A 26,038-nucleotide genomic window follows, 5' to 3' on the forward strand; every position below is an offset into this window, starting at 1 on the left:
ATCTTATTCTATTTTACTCATATTTATTCATTCATTCATTTATCTGTTTATCCATTCAATCTAATTATTTATACATTTTTATTTACCTACGTTTACTTATCATTTATGAATTACATATTCATTCACTCATTCATTCGTTAAATAATTCATTCATTTACTCATCCTTACGCACAGCTACGTTATGAACTGAAAGTCTCTGTCAGTATGATTCATCCTTGTTACTCATTACAACTCATTGTAAACTCATCGTAAATACATGAACCAGAAACCCCCAACTAAATTTCGTTTAAGTTGTCAATTTTTCACGAAATGTGCACAACTGTAAACTATCAATCTGATGCACTCCAACAACTTGTAGTGTATTATGTCCACAAGCAATTAATAAAAATGTATAACTAGTAATTCAAGAAATAAAGGCATGTACGAGTTGTGGGGTATTACAAGTGTCGTGTGTGTGTGTGTGTGTGTGTGTGTGTGTGTGTGTGTGTGTGTGTGTGTGTGTGTGTGTGTGTGTGTGTGTGTGTGTGTGTGTGTGTGTGTGTGTGTGTGTGTGTGTGTGTGTGTGTGTGTGTGTGTGTGTGTGTGTGTGTGTGTGTGTGTGTGTGTGTGTGTGTGTGTGTGTGTGTGTGTGTGTGTGTGTGTGTGTGTGTGTGTGTGTGTGTGTGTGTGTAATTCACCACTGCCCTAGATCACGTGAACTCGTGATCGACAGCTATTTCCCTCCCGGATGAGAGCTCAGGGCTCATACTGTATATGACCGATCTATGGGTAATGCTGTGACCTTACATGCACATACACACCCAACTCCCATCTCACGAGAGTTGGAGTAACGACTTGTAGCGCAGCGATATTTAAATTATTTCAGCTCTGGGCGGGATTCGAGCCCGGACCGCCGTAGTGGCGGCCGCGACCACTACAATTGCGCTGGCGAATCGTGTGTGTGTGTGTGTGTGTGTGTGTGTGTGTGTGTGTGTGTGTGTGTGTGTGTGTGTGTGTGTGTGTGTGTGTGTGTGTGTGTGTGTGTGTGTGTGTGTGTGGCGCGCGCGTGTGCACGTACTATATAGAACACTGACGTTACCCAAGCATCTAATGATTATTCAATACATATACAAAATATCACTCCAACAGTAAACGACGAGCTTGTAGAAGAAACACATATAAACACAACATTAGAATGAATTAAATTCGGAATATTCTGAAACCCGGTGGGTCCGGTTCGGGTGTCCATGTGGTAAGAACGTTTGCCAACATTGGCCCTCGATCCTCTTATCGATCTCTGAAGTGGAAACATTAAACACTCAAGTTGAGGACATTAAAGCCTAATGTCTCTCAAGCAGCTTTGTCCGCATCCGTCGGACATTATGAACCATTTTTTTTTTTTCTTTGGGTTGTTATTCGGTTTTACGAATCTGGACGGGTTGGGTCTAGTCTTAAAATTAGGCTGTTTAAGTCCGAAATCTACTTGCTTCCTCCGCTTAGGATAGTCTGGTCCTAGTAGTAAACAGATAAACGAGTTTATAGATAAATGAATAAATTAACAAGTAATTAATTAAATAAATATATCAATAAATATAATATCTAAACAAATAGATGGGAAGATAGAAATTTAATAAATAAAACAAATTGATAAACACATAAATAAACAAATTAATAAACAGACAAATGAATAGATAAATAAATTAATAATTAAAATGAAATTAATGCTATGTAAAACAAATAAATGAAACAAACAGATAAACACAACTAAATCAATTAATAAACAAATAAAAGTTGATAAATCTTGACATGCTAAACGATGTTCAAAAGAATAAATCCTCTTCAGTGAAATAAGATATTTATTCATACAATTTCGAGACAAATCATAAACAGAGCAAATGTTGACTTATCAAATGTAAACCTAATCAAAGAATATAAACCCTTAATCATCTTGTAACCCTTAAAAACCAGACAGTTTTAAAAGCATGACAAGATTCAACATCTTTAAAAGGATTAAAATATTCAACCCAAAGCAAATCCTGGTTTCGAACAATGATTGCCATTTATTCTATATTATTAGTTTGTTATTTATTTGTTTGTTTATCATTATTTGCTTGATTTTCATTTACTAATAGTAATCTGTCAATTTATTATTATTTACTATTTACCTGTTTGTTTATTATTTAACTATACCTATGCACTTATTTATCTTATTATCATTTATATTATTATATTTTTCTATTTATTTTTCTTTTATCTATTTATCATTATTATATTTTTTCCGCATCCGACCTAGTTATGGACCAAAAGGTCTCCTGTCGCATGCTCCTCCTTTGTAATCCTTTGTAAACCTAAATACATACATACGTATATACATATACCAAGGCTTTTTCCCCCTTTCAAGGGATGTAGCCAAAAAGAAAAAAACATAAAATCATTCCCACCCATTCCATCCCTAAATACACTCCACTCCCCTCCCCTCCACCCTCTTATCTTAGCACCTCCTGGATTTCGGACCCCGAAATACAAAACCACGAAAGTCTACGGGAGTCAAAGAAACTTCTCAGACAACAAAATTATCCGAATTTTCTTCGGAACTTGACGTCAAGATCTCAAAACCAAAAACCAAAAATGCAAATGAAAGAATTCATAAATCCAGGGAATGGAAATATAATTAAATCATAACAAGACACAAGGTAACGCGAATCAAATTCATAATGTAATAAAGGATAAGAATGCAAGATTTGATTCCATTGAAGATGAAACACGTGTACATACATACATTTTATAAATATATATACATTATACTATACCAATGACCCAGTTTTGTAGAAGAATAGGCGAAAGTATAAAGATCCGTATATTTCGAGCACTATCTGTGATCCTCTTCAGCAGATGTGTTACAAAACGGAGAAGCATATTATATATATATATATATATATATATATATATATATATATATACATATATATATATATATTACATGTACACAAAATCGCTGTTTGCTTATATCTACATAGAATAACGAAGAACCTCCTTGTATCGAATTAAATCGCGGGGCTTAAACCGAAACACGAATGTTCCTAATCATGAGAAAAGAAGGATCTAACACAAATTCAAGGATTTTCCTGGAACAGTATTTCCTAACCTTTGGTTCTAGCATCCCTAGGAATGCTAAAACTAATTCTAGGGTGAGCTAGAAACGTCTACTTCTAGTAATGTAGCAGCTGTCGTTCTTGTAACTAGATGTTAGAGTGGTGGACTACCGAAACATGACCACAGGTGATCTAATAGAAGTATTCAAATGTGTAAATGGTTTTAACAACGTTGATATAGGTAAGGTCATCATATTAAGACAGCAGGGCTGGACGCGTGATGATGGGTTTAAATTGGACAATTCAGGTTTAAGAAGGAAATAGGCAAGAATTGGTTTATCAACGGAATGGTTAACGAAAGGAATAGACTTAGTATCCATCTAGTTAGTGAGCGCTGAAACTATTCGTTGTTTTAAGAAAAGACTAGAAATGACAGTTGGCAAGGTACATGGAACTGCCAAGTGTGGGCCTTATGGTCCCTTGCAGTCTCATGAAGAGGTTACGAAATGCTAAAATCTCGATATAAATCATCTAAATGTCACCAGGAGATTTAGTTAAAGAAAAAAAATCCCAAACATTGAACATTCACATTTGTAAAAGGAAAATACGAGATTAAACGCAATTAACTTTTAACTAAATAAATAACTTTGTTGGAAGATTTGCTGCGGGTTGGCTTTGGAGCGAGGTCAGGTTGGGTCGGCTTAATCTCGTTAGGTCAGGTTCTGTTTCGTTTGTAGAGAGCTAGATTAGGTTAAAGAAGATAAGACGAACACACATAAATCAATTTTGATTTGTTACTGTGGCCGAATTTGGCCCTGGAGTATAGAAAGGGTCCTACAGGGATTTGGGGGCACAATATGGGATTTCCATTTGGGTTGAGAGGCCCTTCATAGTATTGATATGTTACTGTATTGGCCCTGAAGTATCAAGGTACTAAGAGGGAATTTTTTTTCGGGTCTCAGGAGACACTGCCGTATAGAAAGGGGCCTACAGGGATTTGGGGGCACAATATGGGATTTCCCTTAGGGTTGAGAGGCCCTTCATAGTATTGATATGTTACTGTATTGGCCCTGAAGTATCAAGGTACTAAGAAGGATTTTTTTTTCGGGTCTCAGGAGACACTGCCGTATAGAAAGGGGCCTACAGGGATTTGGGGGCACAATATGGGATTTCTCTTAGGGTTGAGAGGCCCTTCATAGTATTGATATGTTACTGTATTGGCCCTGAAGTATCAAGGTACTATGAAGGAGTTTTTTGCGGGTCTCAGGGGGCACTGCCTATTGGTCACTTCCTTGATATTATTTTTTATTTTTTATTATTTTTTTTAATCAGGTGATCACTGGAAGTTCGATGTTAGTCTTGCTACACAGACAGACACACACGTCCAGGCACAGGCAAACCACAGACAGAGACAGATGCAAAGAAAAACAGATACGGAGACGGAGACGGACGGACGGACGGATACGGATACGGATACGGATACGGACACACACACACACACACACACACACACACACACACACACACACACACACACACACACACACACACACACACACACACACACACACACACTACGAGGTTAGCTCTCTTCCCGTAAAATACAACTAGGTAAATACACACACACACCACATATTTCTTCATTTACACCATCTCTTTCCGTGAAAGTAGTTGCCTGCCCACCTTTTCCTGACAGTTTTTTTTTCTCCCCCCCCCCAAAAAAAAAAAATATATATATATATATATATATATATATATATATATATACTATTTTCTTCTATCCCTAAAAAAAAAAAAAAAAAAAAAAGAAAAAAAACACGTACGCTCACCCAAGTGCACATAGATGACGCAACTCCTCTCTTACCTCCCACGACTGCGTCTCGCGGCACGCCCCCAGCTCGGCGCCAGACGTCGGCATCGTGGCACCGCGCTGGCCGCCTACCTACCCACCTAGGCGGCCGGGACGCTGAACTATCCTCTTTACAGCTCTTCCTGGGTGGGGTGCCGCAGTTGAGGAGAGAGCAGGAGGGCCGTCTACATAACACTCCAATCAATTTTGCACGGTCAGAAACGAAACTCCCTCTTCCATACTCTCCCCTCTCTACATTCTCTCTCTAGCCCTGGCCCCCTCTCTCTCTCTCTACACTCTCTCTTAACCCACTCTTCTTTCTACACTCTCTCTTACCCCGGCCCTCTCTCTATACTCTCTTTCATCCCACCCTCCTCTCTACACTCTCCCCTAACCCACTCTCCTTTCTACACTCTCTCTTACCCCGGCCCTCTCTCTACACTCACTCTCATCCCATCCTCCTCTCTACACTCTCTCTTAACCCACTCTTTTTTCTACACTCTCTCTTACCCCGGCCCTCTCTCTACACTCTCTTTCATCCCACCCTCCTCTCTACACTCTCCCCTAACCCACTCTCCTTTCTACACTCTCTTTTACCCCGGCCCTCTCTCTACACATGCTCTTACCCCACTCTCCTTTTTACACTCTCTCTTACCCCACTCTCCTTTCTATATTCTCTTTTAACCCACTCTCCTTTCTACACTCTCTCTTACCTCGGCCCTCTCTCTACACTCTCTTTCACCCCACACTCCTCTCAACACTCTCTCTTAACCCACTCTCCTTTCTACATTCTCTTTTAACCCACTCTCCTTTCTACACTCTCTTTTACCCCGTCCCTCTCTCTACACATTCTCCGTCCCGGTCCCCTATCTTGCCTCATCTTCCCTTCTAACTCTCTCGCTCCAACCCTCTCTCTACACTCTTTTTCACCCCACCCCCCTCTCTATACTCTTACCCCACTCCCCTCTCTACCATATCTCTTACTCCTCCATCTCCCTCTCTAGCTCTCTATCACCCCGAACCTCTCTCAACTCTCTTTCATCCCCCAGGCGTCTCTACACTATCTTGTCCCATGTACCTCTCTAACTCTCTCCTCAACCCCCTCTCTTCACTCTCTCTCACCCACCCCCTCTCTACACTCTCTTGCCCCACCCTTTCTCTCTACACGCTATCTCCCCCAACCCCTGTATCTACACGTTCTACTCCTTCCTCTCCCTCTTCCTCTTTCCCTCTCCCTCCTTCCCTTCCTCTCTCCCTCACCCCTCTTCCTAACTGCCTTCCTCTCCCAACTGCCTTCCTCTCCCTTCCTCCCTCCCTAACTCTCACTTTTTTCACCTCCCCTTCACTCCACTTCCTCCTCACTTTATTCCTTTTCTTCCTCCTTCCTCCCCCCCCCCTCTCTCTCTCTCTCTCTCTCTCTCTCTCTCTCTCTCTCTCTCTCTCTCTCTCTCTCTCTCTCATTATCATCGTGTATCGATTCCATCCCTCCTCAATATCCGGTGTTCTTCCTTCATTATCCAACCCTGATCCCACAATATCCTATTTTTACCCAACATTATCCGATCACGGTACCTTGTTATCACGATCCGTAATTATCCGAACCGCATCCGGGATTACTGTGCCCCGTCCTACATTATCCGGCACGGGTGAGGTTATCCAGTCCTCAACTCGTTATCCGACGTTAATCCTGAGAGAGACAATGAGGCCAACTGCGTATCAAGTCGATCCACTTCAGGTGGACGAGTCTATTTGATATTGATCCATTCTCGTGCGCTGGTGGATCGTCGCTCGCTCAGACGTGGGGGGACGTCGCCATTGTTTCAGATCGATTGCATGGACGGTCTAGAAGCCGGGGTTCGTCTCAGTTCGATTCCGAACCACTTCAGTCTTCCAGGTCAACCGTCTTCACTTAAAATAAAAAGCGATTTGTTGGTCTTTTGTTCATCTGACCTCAGTTTTCTTGTTTAATGTTTCTATGATTCCAACATTTAGATAACCGATGTTTATTGTCGATGGAATATTAAGTATTCAGAAATTGTCACCAATCACACAGACTATTTAGTTATTTATCTTATTCTGTTGATTTACTGATCTCTTTTCCAGGGGAATTTTTTAATTCCTTGGCATCTTAATAGCTCGCAACGGTGACATACATACATACATATACATGTATATGTATGCAAAGTAGACTACTTGGAAAAAGAAACTAACGAAACAGAGCGCTTTCGTATATTACATCTTCAGTGCAAAAAGTACTGAAGATGTAATATACGAAAAGCGCTCTGCTTCGTTAGTTTCTTTTTCCAAGTGGTCTATTTTGGATAAGTGAACACACGTACCCGTGTTCTTATTAGCATATATATATATATATATATATATATATATATATATTTATGTATATAATATATATATATATATGTATATATATATATATATATATATATATGTGTGTGTGTGTGTGTGTGTGTGTGTGTGTGTGTGTGTGTGTGTGTGTGTGTGTGTGTGTGTGTCATTTTGATATTTGGAAATAAACTCTCCTACTGGGATTCGAACCCTCGCCAGAGCGTCTTGCTTCGTAGAAGGCGAAGATCGTACCGTCACGCCACCACGACCCTTCAAAACAGAACAAATTAGTTCACGGACTAATCATTCTGCCGAGGGCACTGGGGTGGAACGTGGTATGTACTGTATCTAATCAAATCCTTTATGCAGGCTAGTCTTCCGACAAGTGTTTGTGTCATTTCCACATTTGGAGAGTTTATTTGAATGGAAAGACACGATTGAATGGAAAGACACGATTGAGAACAAGAGACTTTATTCCTGACCGGTTTTTACCTCAATGGAACCAAGCAAACATTTTACATGAAAATCTAAACAAACCACAAAGAAAGACTCTAGAAGCAATATACATAAACACCAACGATTGCATCAACAACAGAACAGGAGACATCAAGATTGCAAAACATGCCACCAAATACGCCATGAGACAAATGTCCACACAACAACAAACAAACAAAAATACATCCACCCGTCTCACACCTGACCCCAAATGACCACCTAGCCTAGCAACACACGGAATCCCACCCCACGTCCCTCATAAACACACACACACTGTTACAACTGCCCTACAAATACCTATGCATTCATTCTCTGTAAATATCACCTCTGAAGAAGTCTCAAAGGCGAAACCGGTCATAAATAAAGTCTCTTTTTCTCAATCGTGTCTTTCCATTCTTACCATTCATATTATATATATATATATATATATATATATACACACATATATATATACACATATATATACATATATATATACAATATATATATACATATATATATATACAATATATATGTATATATATATATCTGAGCGAGTTATTTCCATACTCCATTTCCATCAATTTTACTCCTATTATTCCTATTTATATTAGTTTCCCTTCATTGTCTATAAATTGTCCTTACACCTATTACCATCTCACAATTTCGCGAATTTTATTTTTCACGTTTTCTCTATCATTTTTCTTTCCTTTTATTAATATCTATAACCCACTAAACTATCCTCCATGTCTACCTCATTTCTTGATATCACTATGTCTGTGTTTCTTCAAACCATTCTGTACTTGGTACTCCCCTCGTGGAATTAAAGTTGTCTTTATCATTAACGAGTCTGTAAAGTATGTCAAGGTAATTAGGGATTTGTGTGTCCTGCTCCCCTTTCAACGTAAGCTTCCTGGTTTCGCTAACGAGATCACTAGGCCTCTTCTCTGTAACTTCTTCTTTAATCTACTCTTTCTGTAATAGATATAATCCAGTAAACTCCTATAATTTCTTCTGTCTATCATTTCTATAACCCACTAAACTATTCTCCATATCTATCTCGTTTTTTTTTTTTCATCTATTCTTGCTCGTTCCAGTATTTTTTTCCTGGAATAGTCTTGTACGTGGTACTGTCTTCTGGTGATGTCTTCTGGTGATTTAAGTTGTCTTTAGTTTGTCATTAATTAAAGAGTCTATGAAGAATGTTTAGATGATGAGATAGACGAATAGCCTGGCCTCTTTTCCAGAATCATCTAGTTTCAATACACACTCGTGGCGCAGTTGGTGGAGTTCCCAGCTGCCACTACAGTGGTATGTCGAATCCCGCCCAGGGCTGAAATAATTACAGTATCGCTGCGCTGCGGGTTGTTACTCCAACTCTCGTGGACGGGGAGATGGGGATGTGTGTGCTTGTAGAGTCACAGCATTACCCATAGATCGGTCATATACGAGCTCTGAGCTCTCTTCCGGGAGGGAAATAGCTGTCGATCACGAGTCCAACAAGTGATCCAAGACCATGGTGAATCACATATATGTAAAGAGTATTATCATACCAACTGGTTAACTAAGACTTTAGTAAAGTTAGAGATAAACTATCATTAAGTTAATTAACCTTAAGTTAACTAACCTTAAGTTAACAAACAATAAGTTAACTAAGCCTTAATCTCGGTGTCTCTAATTGCCTTCGTTCCGTTTTCTGCTTACTCCCTTGTTTCTTCCATTTTCTTTTCGACAGATTTGTTAACTTGATCCTGATTTTATGCAAATAAAGGAAACTCATAATTCTAGTTTTGGTTTAAGAAGGATATAGGGAGGAACTAGTTTAAAAAACTAGTTTATCAACAGAATGGTTAACAAATGGCATGTTGGTAACCGTGTAGAGTGCTCTGAAACAATTGGTCATTTAAAGAGAAGATCTGATCATTCTACGTATAGGGACGATATATCGTAAGGGACATGGAACTGCCTAGTATAGACCTTATGATCTTTTTCAGCTTCCTCCATCCCTACGTGCTTTTGTTTTCATTTTCCTTCATTAACTGTCGTCTCCTTCCCATTTTCTTTCATTTTTCCACCTCCGTTTTCTTTCGTGACAACCATCCCGTTTTCTTTCCATCGCTTCTGGAATCAAAAGCAATTTCTCTTTCTTGCTTGGCCTTGTCTCGTTTGGGTCCTTTAGAAGCTCAGTTCAAAGTATAATTAATTGAATTTAGTTTCTTAAAAAAAAAAAAAAAATTATATGTATATATATATATAGATATATATATATATATATATATATATATATATATATATATTATTATAACGTTCTGTGACTTTAGACTCGGACAGATGACGTCACTCCCATCGATGTAAACAACTGACAAGAGACCTTTTGGTCCATATCAAGGTCGAACACAATAAATATTAAACACAAACATAAACAATGAATTTCACAAATAGAACGGAAATTGATGAATATTACAATTAATTTTGCTTGCGCGGGTTAGGGCGTCGTTAATTGCAGCGAAGGTCGAGGGGCTGGCGGTTCGAATCCTGCCACCGGTGAAGCTGAACCAAGGGCATGGTTCATTAAATTCCACGCTACAAAGGGGAGTTTATGACGTTAAATCATATCATTTATTTAGTTGAATCTTAAAACTCTCAAACTGTATTACGCTCTACTGCATCTACACGGTTGCCAGATACAGCAAGGCAACGACTATTACCGAAGGAATTTTGGAAATTAGTGAACAAATTCCCTACAGGGTAATTAAGAAAGTTTTCTACCTCTGGCTAAGATGTTTCAAGTTCTTCACCAATGCAACAGTAATCACATAAAACACGTGAATAAAGATATTTTGCTTGAAACCACGAGGAAATCAAAGATCGGAATAATGAACGTTTTCGTCTATTTAAGACATTTTTAAAGTACATAGTTACACAACAAAGTACAGCTTAAATACAATAGTGTAGAGAACAGGAGGGGTCACTCAACATAAATACATAAGGATTGTCTTAAGGCAAATGGCCAAAGACTTAAGATAGAGTGAAGCTGCCAAGATCAATTAACTTCATCAATAACGTAGACTTGTTTGTGACATTTGATCTAAGACTTTACACAGAGACAGACAGACAGATAAATGCTGAGACTGGCAAATAGACAAGACAGATACGGACAGGTAGGCAGACAGACAGGCAGGTAGACAGGCAGACAGACATGCAAAAAGACAGACAGACAGACAGGTATGCAGGTAGACAGGCAGAGAGACAGGCAAACAGACAGGCATACAGATAGACAGACAGACAGGCAGACAGACAGGCATGCAGGTAGACAGGCAGAAAGGCATACATACAGAGAGGCAAAACAGATACGGACAGACAGGCAGGCAGGCAGGTAGACACCAACTGAAGTAAAGGCGTCACAACCTAGGCTCCCCCCCCAAGTATTCTCATACGGTGAAAATAGTCCACATTATTCCCTTATCTGTTCCTTGAGAAAGAGGTTAAGAGTCTGTGTACTAGCTGTGTACCAGCTGTGTACCAGCTGCCACCTCCTGATTCCGCAAAAGCTCTTTAAGTTCAAGTGCTCCTCGACTTGCCATCGATGGAGGTTTGGTTCGGAAACACCCATCGTAAGTAAAAAATATATAAATAAAAAATAAAATAAAAGAAATCACTAGATAAACAAATTGATGATTGATGATTGATGATGATGATGATGATGATGATGATGATGATGATGGTGATGGTGATGATGATGATGATGACGATAGTAATAATAATAATAATAATAATAATAATAACAAATAATAATAATAAAAATAGTAATAAAAATAAATAAAAATAAACATGAATAAATAAACAAAAAATGAAAATAAAATAAGATAACAAAATAGAATAAAATGAATAAGAATAATAATAATAAAAAAAAAAATCGAAAAAGGGGGATAGCGCATAGGCTCAGGTGGAGACTGGTCCGCGAATGTAACACGCAATACAGTAATTATCATAAACGAGCTTAATCTTTCTTAATCACACATATTTAACAAAACAATTAACACACAGCAGTGTTTCATGGGATCTTCTTATCTGACAGAATCCATCGTAACTTCGAAAAATCATTATCATATATATATATTTTCGCATCCGACCTAGTTATGGACCAAAAGGTCTCCTGTCGGCATGCTCAGCCTTTGTAATCCTTTTGTAATCCTCTGTAGAGGTTGCCTATGTTCATGTGAACACGTGTTACATCAATGTTCACTGTGGTACTTATGTTTGAAATGTAGATACCGGAGGAGGGGAATTTTTGGTTTGACAAAGAGAGTGAGGAGGAACGCTCTCACATACACATATGTAAACATTTTACCAGTGAGTAACATCATAAACACACACACACACACACACACACACACACACACACACACTAGCATGGTGGTGCGCGTAGTGCTTGGTTCGAATCCTGCCCAGGGCCGAAATTATTTCGGTACAGCTGCGCTTCGGGTCGTTACTCTGACTCTCGTGGGCGGGGAGTTGGGTGTGTGTGTGTGTGTGTGTGTGTGTGTGTGTGTGTAAGGTCATAGCATTACCCATAGATCGGACCTACGAGCTCTGAGCTCTCTTCCAGGAGGGAAATAGCTGTCGATCACGAGTCCAACACGTGATCCAAAGACCAAGTGAATACACACACACACACACACACACACACACACACACACACACACACACACACACACACACACATGGCGCGGTTGGTAGAGTCCCAGAGTGTCAGTACGGCGGTACCGGCGGTACCTGGTTCGAATCCTGCCCAGGGCTGAAATTATTTCAGTATCGCTGCGCTTCGAGTCGTTACTCCAACTCTCGTGGGTGGGGAGTTGGGTGTGTGTGTGCGTGTAAGGTCATAGCATTATCCATAGATCGGTCATATGAGCTCTGAGCTCTCTTCCGGGAGGGAAATAGCTGTTGATCACGAGTCCAACACGTGATCCACAGACCAACGTGAATCACACACACACACACACACACACACACACACACACACACACACACACACACACACACACACACACACACACACACACACACACACACACACACACACACACACACACACACACACACACACACACACACACAACTCGATAGCTCAGTTGGTAGAGTTCCTGGCCGTCACTACGGTGGTCCGGGATCGAATCCCGCCCTGGGTTGAAATTATTTCAGTAACGCTGAGCTACGGGTTGTTACTCCAACTCTCGTGGGTGGGGAGTTGGGTGTGTGTGTGCGTGTAAGGTCACAGCATTACCCATAGATCGGTCATATGAGCTCTGAGCTCATCCGGGAGGAAAATAGCTGTCGATCATGAGTCCAACACGTGATTTAAATCCATGGTGAATCACACACACACACACACACACACACACACACACACACACACACACACACACACACACACACACACACACACACACACACACACACACACACACACACACACACAATCTAAGTAAAGATTTATACAAGTTGGAATAAATTTTCGTGCATGCTATTAACCTATTCCTTGGCGTAAACACGAACATATATCGCTTGTTTGCGAAAACGTCGTCATAACTCAAAAAACTGAATTTTTGAGTTATCTATACAGACATATTCATCTACAAACACGGATTTTTATGGTATCAGTGTCATATCTGTAGCTCAAAAATTGACCGCTAGGGAGTGCTAAATGTCCCAACGACATAACCTTACATGTTCCAACTTGTTCCAACAAATATTTTAGACTTAGTAAAGATTATGATTGTTTCAACTTCTATAAACTTTAGAGGCGTATTTGATGCTCCAAAAAATGTTCCACCTATGGTGTTTGAGGGCTTTTTATAATATTGAGAGCGTTTTGAAACTTTAAAATGCCTCTCCTGAAAAATTCGATATTTTGAGTTATGACGTTTTCGCAAACAAGCGATATATATAAGGACAAAATCAAGGACAAAAAAAAGGACACACACGAAGACATTGTCAAGGAATAGGACACTGTCTCCACCTAACCTACTCACACCTTCCCCTAGTCTACCCACATCCTACTCTACCTAAACAACACCCCTGCCCTCCCCAACCTTGCCCTTCCCTACCCTTCCCACAAACACCCTACCCACGTTCTTCCCTATCCTTTCTACACCATCCCCTACCCTGCCCACACACCACGCCTACCCTAACCCACACCCTTCCCTACCCTACCCACACCCTCCTCTACTCTGCCCACGCCCTCGCCCTACTTTGCCTACACCATCCCCTACCTTGCCACACCCACCCCTACCCTAACCCACACCCTTCCCTACTCTGCCTATACCCTTCCCTACCCTGCCCACACCCACCCCTACCCTCCCCACACATCCCCTACTCCGCCCACGCCCTTCCCTACTTTGCCCATACTCGCCCTACCTTGCCCACACCCTCGCCCTACCTTGACCATACCCTCCCCTACCCTACCCTGCCCACACCCACCCCTACCCTAACCCATACCCTGCCCTAATCTGCCCACACCCTTCCCTACTCTGCCCATTCCCTTCCCTACCCTGACCACACCCTCCCCTACCCTCCCCACACCGTTCTCTACCCTGCCCACACCCTCCCTTACCCTAACCCACACCCTTCCCTAATCTGCCCAAACCCTTCCTTACTCTGCCCACACCCTTCCCTACTCTGCCCATTCCCTTCCCTACCCTGACCACACCCTCCCCTACCCTCCCCACACCGTTCTCTACCCTGCCCACACCCTCCCTTACCCTAACCCACACCCTTCCCTACTTTGCCCATACCCTTCCCTACCCTAACCCACACCCTCCCCTACCCTCCCCACAACCTTCCCTACTCTGCCCATAACCTTCCCTACCCTACCCACACCCTTCCCTACTCTGCCCATAACCTTCCTTACCCTACCCACACCCTTACCCTAACCCACACCCTTCCCTACTTTGCCCACACCCTTCCCTACCCTACCCACACCCTCCCTTACCCTAACCCACAACCTTCCCTACTCTACCCATAACCTTCCCTACCCTACCCACATCCTCCCTTACCCTAACTCAACCCTTCCCTACTCTGCCCATAACCTTTCCTACCCTACCCACACCCTCCCTTACCCTAACCCACACTCTCCCCATCTTTCCCTCCTTTCTCCAGCTCTTTAGTAGAAGATTGTTAAAAAAAAGACAATTACACTAAACCTTGTGCCCGAATGCGATAATATTCTAATTTAGTCCCGTCTAATAACATTCCATTTCAATCAGTCACGGCGCTTTTCCGAGAATAAAGAACTTGTAACCTACTCAACCACCTTCCGATCAATTTCTATCCTTCTCAATTGGTCTATTTTGTGTTCCAAACCAACAACGCTAATTCCCCCCCTCCCCCTTCCGACCCTCCCAATCTCCGTTTTCTTTCCAGGGAACAATACACACTGGAAAGCCGAAAGCCACATCTTCAAGTTAGGAGAGTTGGGCCAAGAAAGCCCAGCGACTCTTGACAATGGTGAGAATGCGCGGAGAATTCTTGATGCGAATATGGAAGCGGCAGAACGACTGAGGCAATTTAATCCGCGCGATTCATAAGCAATTTCAAATCAAAGACGAAAAGAAAGAGAAAGAAGGTAGGGGGAGGAGGAGGAAGAGGGAGGAGGAGGAGGGGAGGAGGAGGAAAGAAAGGGTGGGAAAGAAGGAGGTGAGGTGAAGGAGGAGGAGGAGAAGAGGAGGAAGAGGATGAGGAGAAGAGGAGGAAGAGGAGAATAAGAGGAGAAGAAGAGGAGGAGAAGAGGAGGAGAAGAGGAGGAGGAAGAGACGGAGGAGGAACAGAAGGAAGAGGAAGAAGAGAAGGAGGTGGAAGAGGAGGAGGATGGGAAAGAGGGAGGAGGAGGAAGAGGAGGATTGGAAAGAGAGAGGAGGGGAAGGGGAAAGGAGGTGGGAAGGAGAGGGGAAAAGGGAGAAAGAGGAAAAGGAAGAGGAGGAGGAAGGAGGGGGTGGAGGAGGAGGAGGAGGAGGAACAGGAGGTGGAGGAAAAGGAGGAGGAGGAGGAGGAGGAGGAGAAGGAAGAGGAGGAGGAGGGAGTAGAAGGAAGAGGAGGAGGTAGAAGGAAGAGGAGGAGGAGGGAGGAGGAGGAGAGGAGGAGGTGGTAGGAGGAGAAGGAAGAGGAGGAGGAGGAGGAGGAGGAGGAGGAGGAGGAGGAGGAGGAGGAGGAGGAGGAGGAGGAGCAGGAGGACTCTTCCATCGACAATAAGGACACAGTCTTGGGATGATGCTTCAACGGCGTTCAGGAAATTGGCGTTTCGCCGCTGCGCTCGGGAAGGCCTTATATCCCAGCCCGCCAGCGCCCGTCTCTCTCTCTCTCTCTCTCTCTCTCTCTCTCTCTCTCTCTCTCTCTCCCTCCCTCTCCCTCCCTCTCTCTCTCCCTCTCTCTCCCTCTCTCTCCCTCCCTCTCTCTCTCCCTCTCTCTCCTCCTCTCTTTCTCTCTCCTCTCTCTCTCTCCCTCTCTCTCTTTCCCTTTCTCTCTTCCTCTTTCTTTCTCCCCCTCTCTTTCTCTCTCTCTCTCTTTTTCTCCCTCTATCTCCCTCTCCCTCTATCTCCCTCTCCCTCTCCCTCTATCTCCCTCTCCCTCTCCCTCTATCTCCCTCTCCCTCTGTCTCCCTCTCTCTTTCTCTCTCTCTCTCTCTCCCTCTCTCTCTCTCTCTCTCTCTCTCTCTCTCTCTCTCTCTCTCTCTCTCTCTCTCTCTCTCTCTCTCTCTCTCTCTTTTTCTTCCTGTCCTCAACTTGAAGGAGGGGCACCTCAAGTGCCACGAACAAGATGCAAGAGCGACAGTGCCAAGAACTGAAGGTCTCTGTCCAGGACTATGAATGTGGTTTAGCGACGTTGCTCTTTGCATCTTGCGAAGGGCCCGGCCGCAATCAATAGCTCTTTCTCCTCATCTACTAATTGACAAAGAGTTGCTACACGCCTCCTCCTTTGTCACTCTTTGTACCGGGGAAGGTAAGCTCGGATATGCACAAACGCACACATTCACACGAAAGCTCATAGGTTTGTACACACACACACACACACACGAGTGCACACACGCACACACACACAAACATACACACACACACACACACACACACACACACACACAAAGTGGAGAGAGAGAGAGAGAGAGAGAGAGAGAGAGAGAGAGAGAGAGAGAGAGAGAGAGAGAGAGAGAGAGAGAGAGAGAATATCCCATACAAACGAAACGGAAGAACAGAAAATGTAATCGAATTTATCCCTGCCCGAATACTTCCCACACACCGATTTGTTCATAAATAGAAAGAAAAAAGGAGAAAAAGTCGAAGAAGTGGGCAAGGGGAAACAGAAATCTGGAAGAAAAGAAAGGAGGAAATAAGGAGAAATAAGGAGAAATAAGGAGAAATGAAGAAAAAAGGAGATGGTGGTGGAAGGGGAGTTTGTATAGACCTATGTAAGGGAACAAAGAAAGAGTTGTATATATTATTATTATATAGAAAAGATATCTATAATTAATGATACAATGCATGACGCTTTGTTTTACTATTAACCTCAAAACGTTCAACGTTATCCTCTGAAATAACTCGATACGTGACCATAATCTACTTAAGATGAGTAAGAACATAAGAATGAAGGAGACTGCGAGAGACCATAAGGCCTACACTAGACAGTTCCATGTCCATTACTACCTGTCATCCCCATCCATAAAGTTCTCTAACCATTTCTTAAAACAACCGATAGTTTCAGCGCTAACTACATGGTTACTAAGTCTATTCAATTCGTTAACCACCGTATTAGTAAACCAATTCTTGACTATTTTCTTATTATATCTATATTTGTCTAATTTAAATCCATTACTGCGAGTCTTACCACGTTGTCTTAATATGATGACCCTGCTCGAGTCATCATGTCAAAACCTTTCATCCACTTGAACACCTCTATTAGATCACCTCGCACTCTGCGTCTTTCCAGAGAGTGTAAGTTAAGGTGCCTAAGCCTCTCCTTAAAGTAAATATCTGAGCCCATATATCATTTTGGTCATTCTCCTCTATACCGATTCTATGGAACTGATATTCTATTCTATAGGACGGAGACCAAAACTGTACAGCATAGTAAAGGATGGGTCTAACGCCAGAAGGAGTTTGATAATTGCTTCTGTAGATTAATTGTATTTTGAGTTGATTTGCCCATTTGAAGAGAGAGAGAGAGAGAGAGAGAGAGAGAGAGAGAGAGAGAGAGAGAGAGAGAGAGAGAGAGAGAGAGATAGAGAGCGGAGAGAGAGAGAGAGAGAGAGAGAGAGAGAATAACAAATACTTGCTTCTCCAGAAGATGGACCTGAAAACAAACAAACACACACACACACACACACACACACACACACACACACACACACACACACACACACACACACACACACACACACGACCTATTAAAGTGGGACAGAAGAGAAACAAGAGGACACGAAAAGAAACTAAAGAAAGACAGTTACAGAAGAGACCTGGAAAAATAGCTTCCCACATAGAGTGATCGATGTCTGGAACAAACTTAACAGAGAAACAGTGAATGCAAGAACTATACACGATTCTAAGAACAAACTGGATGTGGAGAAGTTACGAAAACGGGTCACCACGAGCATAGCTCTCGTCCCGTAAAATACAACTAGGTAAATATAACTAGGTAAACACACACACACACACACACACACACACACACACACACACACACACACACACACACACACACACACACACACACACACGCACACACACAGACACACATACATTTATCATTTTATTTGTTCATTTAGTTGTTTTAATTATCTAATAATTTTTTTATCTACTCATTTATCAATTTATCTTTATGTATTCATTTGATTAATCTTATTCTTTCATTAATCTATTTTCAATTAATCATTTAATTATTCATATCTTTTGTTTTGTTTTTCAACTAACGTTGTGACCACTCGCAATCTCATTAATTCGTTCGTTTATTTTTTGTTCGTATTTTTCAAATTTATAAGTTTCAAATTCAAACAACGGAAACCCGAGATTGATCCCTAACGAACACAGGTGACTGTTAATGACCCAATTTTCTCTTCCTTCTATATCTCTACTCTCTTATTTCTCTCAAATAAATAAATTCTCTTGACACTTAAAGACTCGCTACCTATGTCTCAAGCATACAATGTCTCAATTTTTTTTGTCTTATGTCTGCGTACATGTAGGCATATGTCTGTCTGCTCTATCATGTCTGTTTGGACGCAAATGTATGTCTATTTATCGGGATTAAACAGTCCTAGACGGAGAGCACACAACTTCTGAGCTATTCGGAAAACATTGGTTCGTACTAAGAAGAGTTGGGGAAGGGACGAGGGGAAAGGGGGAGAGGGGAGAGTGGGAGAGGGGAGAGGGGAGAGTGGGAGAGGGGAGAGTGGGAGAGTGGGAGAGGGGAGAGTGAGAGAGGGGAGAGGGGAGAAGAGGAGGATGAGGGGAAGGGAGGGGGGTTGAGGGTAAGGGAAGGGGTTGAGGGTAAGGGAGGGGGGCGAGGGGAGAGTGGGTGAGATAGAGAGGGGAGAGGGAGAAGAGGAGGATGAGGGGAAAGGAGGGGGCGAGGGGAAAGGAGGGGGCGAGGGGGAGAGGGGAGAGGGAGAAGAGGATGAGGGGAAGGGAGGGGGGTAAGAAAGGGATGGGTAGGGAGAGGGGGAGGGAGAGGGGGAGGGAGAGGGGGAGGGGTGGGAGAGGGGAGGGAGAGAGGGTGGAAGACGAGGATGAGGAAGATGAGATATATATATATATATATATATATATATATATATATATATATATATATATATATATATATAGAGAGAGAGAGAGAGAGAGAGAGAGAGAGAGAGAGAGAGAGAGGGAGAGAGAAACAAGAGAGAGAGAGAGAGAGAGAGAGAGAGAGAGAGAGAGAGAGAGAGAGGCGGGCTAAGCAAGGAGAGCGCATGGCTGGTCCAGCAATGAACTAAAGAGCAAACGATAATGGCAATTAGACGAAGAAGCAACGTAAGATCCAATGGGGGGGGGGAGGAGGAGGAGGAGGGAGGAGGAGGAGGAGGAGAGGAGGAGGGGGAGTAGGAGGAGGAGGAGGAGGGGGAGGAGGAGGGGAGGAGGAGTAGGAGGAGGGGGAGGAGGAGGGGGAGGAGGACGGAAAAGGAGGGGGAGTGGGAGGAGGGAGGAGGAGGAGAGAAGGGGGAGGAGGAAAGGGAGGAGGAGGAGGGGGAGGAGGAGGAGGAGGAGGAGGAGGAGGAGCAGGAGGAGGAGGAGGAGAATTAGTGGCGCAGAGATGAAATTGCATTAAAGTATAGATGGTGTGAATAGGGGAGGAGAAATAGTGAAGGACTGACAGAAGTAAAAGGAAGAACAAGGAGAGGGAGAGGGAGAGGGAGGGAGGAGAGAGGAAGAGAAGGGAGGGGAGGGAGAGGGAGAGGGAGACAGGGGGAGAGGGAGAGGGAGGGAGTAGAGAGGAAGAGAAGGGAGGGAGAGGGAGAGGGAGACGGAGAGGGAGAGGGAGGGGAGGGAGAGGGAGAGGTAGAGGGAGAGAAAGAGAAGGGAAGGAGAGGGAGAGGAAGAGGGAGAGGGAGATGGAGGGGAGGGGGAGAGGAAGAGGGCGAGGGAGATGGAGGGGAGGGGGAGAGGGAGAGGGAGGGAGGGGAGAGAAAGAGAAGGGAGGGGAGGGAGAGGAAGAGGTAGAGGAAGAGAAAGAGAAAGGAAGGAGAGGGAGAGGAAGAGGGAGAAGGAGAGGGAAAAAAGGGAGGGAGAGGGAGAAAGAGGGAGGAGGGTGGAGGATGAAAGGGTAGGAAGGAGGAGGAAGAGGGAGTAAGAGGGAGGAAGAGGGAGGAGGATGGAGGAGGGAGGAGGAAGGGGAGGAAGAGGTAAAATGGTAGAGGTAGAAGAGGAAGGAAGAGGGAGGAGGGAGGAGGAGGGAGGAGGAGGGAGGAGGAGGGAGGATGAGGAACGGGGAGGAAGAAGAAAGAGGTAGGGAAGAGGAAGAGGGAGGAAATGGGAGACGGAGGAGGAGGGAGGAGGAGGAGGAAGGAGAGGAATGACGAGAAAGAGGAAGAAGGAACTCGCACTGACACAATTCGAGACCCACAACCCAAAAATTCTGCTTCTTTGTGGATTCCAGGATTGTTGCCGGTAAATGTGAGGCTGCGGGTTTCCAGACATAAAAAAAAAAAAATTAAATAACAAATGAATGAATAAAAATAGATAAATAATAAATAAATGAATAAACAAATAAATAATAAATAAGTAAATAAATAAATGGAGGCAAATTATTGTTGTAGTATCCATGCATTGAATTGTTATCACCATAAGAGTGGAGGTAATTAAGTGTAGTAAAGTGTAACAACCCTTAGCCCCACACCCTTCTGTGCATAAGGAGAATGATGGAAATTCATTTTGCCTACAAGCACGCACATACACATACACACACACGTACACACACGCGCGCGCATGTACACAAACACACATATACGCCCACAAACACACACACATACTCACGTACATAAGCACGCACAAACACACACTTTCACACGAGCGCACACACATATACACGCACACACGCACGTTAGGTACACACACACACACACACACACACACACACACACACACATCTTCATTCACATGGATTAATTCTTGTGTGGTGGATCCTGGAGTGTGTCCACTTCATGGAACCTCTTTGGTCCAGACTGCAATCTTCTTTCATCTTCCCCTTGTTTGTTCTTGTCTCCTCTTATTGCGCCCACACTCCCTTCGGGCCTTCTGGTCCCTATCCTCCCTTTCATCTTCTTCTTCTTTTGTCGCCGAGAAAAATGTATTTAATTATTTCTTTGTTTTTATGTTTTTTTTTTTTCAAAGTTGGCGCCAAAAGGTTTCAGTCGCTTCGGGTGACACTATTCCTCAAGGTGCCTTTGGCTTAAGGACAGGTTTTGGGGTATATCGTTTAGTTGTTCTGTTTTTGGGTCTCAAGGGAATTTTATTGAACTGGAGACCACTCAAGACGGTGAAGACTCGAGCCTATCAGTTGTCATCTCTTCCGATTAAAAAAAAAAAAAAAAAAAAAAAAAAAAAAAAAAAAAAAAATAATAATAATAATAATAATAATAATAATAATAATAATAGATGAATGAATAAATAAAATCCTTTTGCTTTGGCCAAATCTGTAACTTGTGTCAATGTGTGCTCGGGCAAGTGACAGTCACCGGGAGTCACTTAGATCGACGACCAACTCTCTAATCCTTCCGTTTCTTCCCACTTACTTTTTCTAGATTTTATTAAGCTCGGGAATGTCTAGCACAAAATATCCGTCACTCCTTTCTAGCACTAACCCCATTACACATAATCTCTAGGGCCCTCTGCCTACTGTACACGCTTCTGTTAATGACGTCACGTCCGCTCTAACACATGTGATGAGGATCTTTCACATCACACCCAAATGGGCACGAGTGACGTGACGCTTTTTGTGTGACATGATATAGGTGACGTATTTTGTGGCATACATGTAGCGTACCGTTGAGTATTTTGAATGAAATTGGCAAAAACTGGTTTACAAACATTGTAGTTAAGGAATGGAATAAACTTAATAATGTAGTGAGGGTTGAAGGAATTGGTTGTTTTAAGAGAGGGTAACTTTATGGATAAAGCTGAGTTGTGACAAGGGACATGGAACTGCCTAGTGTAGGCCTTATGGTCTCTTGCAGTCTCCTCAATTTTCATGTTCTTATGTGTGTATGGAATCCAGCCAAGGTTCTGGAATCTGCTCGTTTCTTCTTCCAGATGCTATTATACTGGAATGGGTCTCGAAGTCGGAGGCTCCTGGAACGTTTGCTCGAAATAAATAAGAACTCTCCAGTTTTCTTTCTTTAAAGTTAATTTGTTCAACACTTTGTTGTGCTTTTTTGTCTTTGTTCCAGCGAGCGACAAGCGAATTCATTCACATGAAAAGTGAATTAATTAAGCAAGCGTGTGTGTGTGTGTGTGTGTGTGTGTGTGTGTGTGTGTGTGTGTGTGTGTGTGTGTGTGTGTGTGTGTGTTTGTGCGTGCACGCGCGTGCGCTAGCTCAAAAGCTCATCCATATATTCATCATCCAAACACAATTAATAGTATACCTGCCTCTTACTCCAACCCCCATCCATCCATCCCTCCATCCACACTCGTATGCCCATCCATCCATCCATCCATCCACACTCGCATACCCATCCATCCATCCATCCACACTCGTATACCCATCCATCTATCCATCCATCCACACTCGTATACCCATCCATCCATCCATCCACACTCGCATACCCATCCATCCACACTCGTATACCCATCCATCTATCCATCCATCCACACTCGTATACCCATCCATCCATCCATACATCCATCAATCTCTATTCACAGAATTGGCTCCTGGTGTCGGGCCTCAGGTATCTCGCAATCGTTGATGTCAATGCGTAATGACAACAAATGCCAACTCTTCACAGCTGTTGTCAGCCTGAAGAAGCTGCAGCTTGCCAACTCTTCACAGCTGTTGTCAGCCTGAAGGAGCTGCAGCTTGCCACCTGTTCACGCCTGTCAGCTGTAATTGGTTCATAACAGCAGCTGGATCCTTTTCCTTCTAAGCGATATCAGCTGTTTTCTTAACCTAACTAGCTTATGTCTTACTATTTACCATTAGCAATAAAAACAGTTCCATCCTTTTCCTTCTAATCGATATTAGCTGTTTTCTTAATCTAACTAGCTTATGTCTTACTATTTACAATTAGCAATAACAGCAGCTGGATCCTTTTCCTTCTAAGCGATATCAGCTGTTTTCTTAATCTAACAAGCTTATCTCTTACTATTTACAATTAGCAATAAAAGCAGTTCCATCCTTTTCCTTCTAAGCGATATTAGCTGTTTTCTTAATCTAACTAGTTTATGTCTTACTATTTACAATTAGCAATAAAAGCAGTTCCATCCTTTTTTCTAAGCGATATTAGCTGTTTTCTTAATCTAACTAGCTTATCTCTTACTATTTACAATTAACAATAAAAACAGTTCCATCCTTTTTTATAAGCGATATTAGAAGTTTTCTTAATCTAACTAGCTTATCTCATATTATTTACAATTAGCTTAAATCTAGTATTATTTCTAACCTAGTTCAAAATAAAAATCCAACATTAATTCGAATGTACCACTATATAATCATATTATAATCAATTGAATGTAACAATGATTACAACATAATTCAAATCCCAACCTAGAACCTAACATTTACAGTAACTTGAATCAAACACTAGATTAAACCTAATACTATTTATAATTAGCTTAAATCCAGTACTATTTCTAATCTAGTCCCAAATAAAAATCTAACCTTAATTCAGATTATAACCAATTGAATGTAACAATGATTACAATATAATACAAATCCTAACCTAGAACCTAACATTTATAATAACTTGAATCAAATCTAGGTTAAACCTAATACTATTCCTAACCTAGTCCCAAATAAAAATCTAACCTTAATTCAGATTATAACCAACTAATTGTAACAATGATTACAATATAATTCAAATCCTAACCTAGAACCTAATATTTACACTAGATTAAACCTAACACTAATTAGAATCTAACAGTCAGTGATGTAGTTTTCATGGGGCGTGTTAATGGAATATACAAAGCTGCAGATGGCGAGCGCCAGCTAGTTACCATCTATTGATGGACTCCAGCTGTTCCAGATTCTGGAAACTAAACGAGGTTCTGATAGACAGGACATTGATTATTTGTGAGCCTCCCTTATTCACTCTCCCTTCCTCCTCCTCCTCTTCCTTCCTCTTCCTCTTCCTCCCTCTTCTTATGGTTCTCCTCCTCCTCTTCTTCTTCCTCCTCCTCCTCGTCTTTCTTCTTCTGGTCCTCTTCCTCCTCCTTTTCGTCCTTCTTCTGATCCTCTTCCTCGGCCTTCTTATTTTGGTCCTCCTCTTTCTCCTCCTCCTCCTCCTCCTCCTCCTCCTCCTCCTCCTCCTCCTCCTCCTCCTCCTCATCATCATCATCATCAATTCTTCTGGTCCTCCCCTTCCTCCTCTTGCTCCTCCTCTTTCCTCCTCCTCCTCCTCTTCGTCCTCTTCCTCCTACTTTTCTTCCTCTTCCTTTCCTTTCCTTTCTTCTCTCTCTCATTCCCTTTTTACCTTTTTCCCTTCCTCTTTCTTCTTATTCCAACAAAGTCACACTGTATCCTCTAGTTTTGTCAAAATTTCTTGATTACAATTTTCTTTCATTTTTTTTTCTCAGAGTGAAGTTATCTTTGAAATTGTCATAGGAAGATATGCACCAAATTTGTATAAATCATTAAACTATTCTGCGCGTCTTCAGTCTTCAAGTGAAGGCACATGCATTACCTCCATCTTTTATTCCTTCTCCCTGCCTCTCACCTCCTCCTCTCCCTCTTCCTACCTCTCTCTTCCTCTCCCTCTCTCTCCCCCTCCACCCCTCTCCCTCTCCATCCTTCTCCCTCTCTCTCTTTCTCTCCCTCTCTCTTTCTCTACTTTCACCTCCCTCTGTTTCTCAACCTCCCTCTCTCTTTTCTTCTCTCTCTCTCTACTCTCACCTTCCACCCCCTCCCTTTCCCCCTCTCCCTCCCTCTCTGTACCTTGTGCCTCTCTCGCTCTCGTCTGTCCTCTCTAAAAGCTTTCCTTCACACTTAGACGTCCGCTCTTCAGTCGAGCTGTACCGACGCGACGTTTTACCCGAGGAAAGGTGAATGAGTCGAGATGCGGCTTCAGGTAATCGTCTTAGAGCCGTATTTTTCAACCCTTTTGCCAGCCATGGCGATCACTCTCTACCATTAGAAAGAAGAATTCTATCAACTTTGTTAATTATAGTTACGAAAAATATTGGTAGGTTTTGGGGATAGGTTGGTAAGCCAGATACACTTGACTAGAACATCAGGTAAAACTCTTCCTTCTAATGGTAAATAGCATTTGCTAGAGCTGGTAAATGGTTTAAAAGTAAGGTCATTAGTCGTATACGTATTTCTAAGTTCTCTTGTAGGAACTGTAAGGAAATTTGTTCCCAAAATACCGAGTATAGACTACCCATCTCCCGCTACACAGGTGTCGTTTTGTCGCCATACGTGAGTTTGGTCACGCACGAACTTTGATTAATAACGTAACGACAATATAAACCAAAGGAATATTACAGTACACGTCTAAACAGAAATGTAGTAAGCGCTGAAACTATCAGTTGTTTTAAAAAGCGATTAGACAACTTTATGGATGGGAATGACAGGTGGTGATAGATACAGA

Source organism: Oratosquilla oratoria, chromosome 22 (assembly GCF_046742065.1).
Source record: "Oratosquilla oratoria isolate Oo_2021 chromosome 22, ASM4674206v1, whole genome shotgun sequence".
In the NCBI taxonomy this organism is placed as follows: Eukaryota; Metazoa; Arthropoda; class Malacostraca; order Stomatopoda; family Squillidae; genus Oratosquilla; species Oratosquilla oratoria.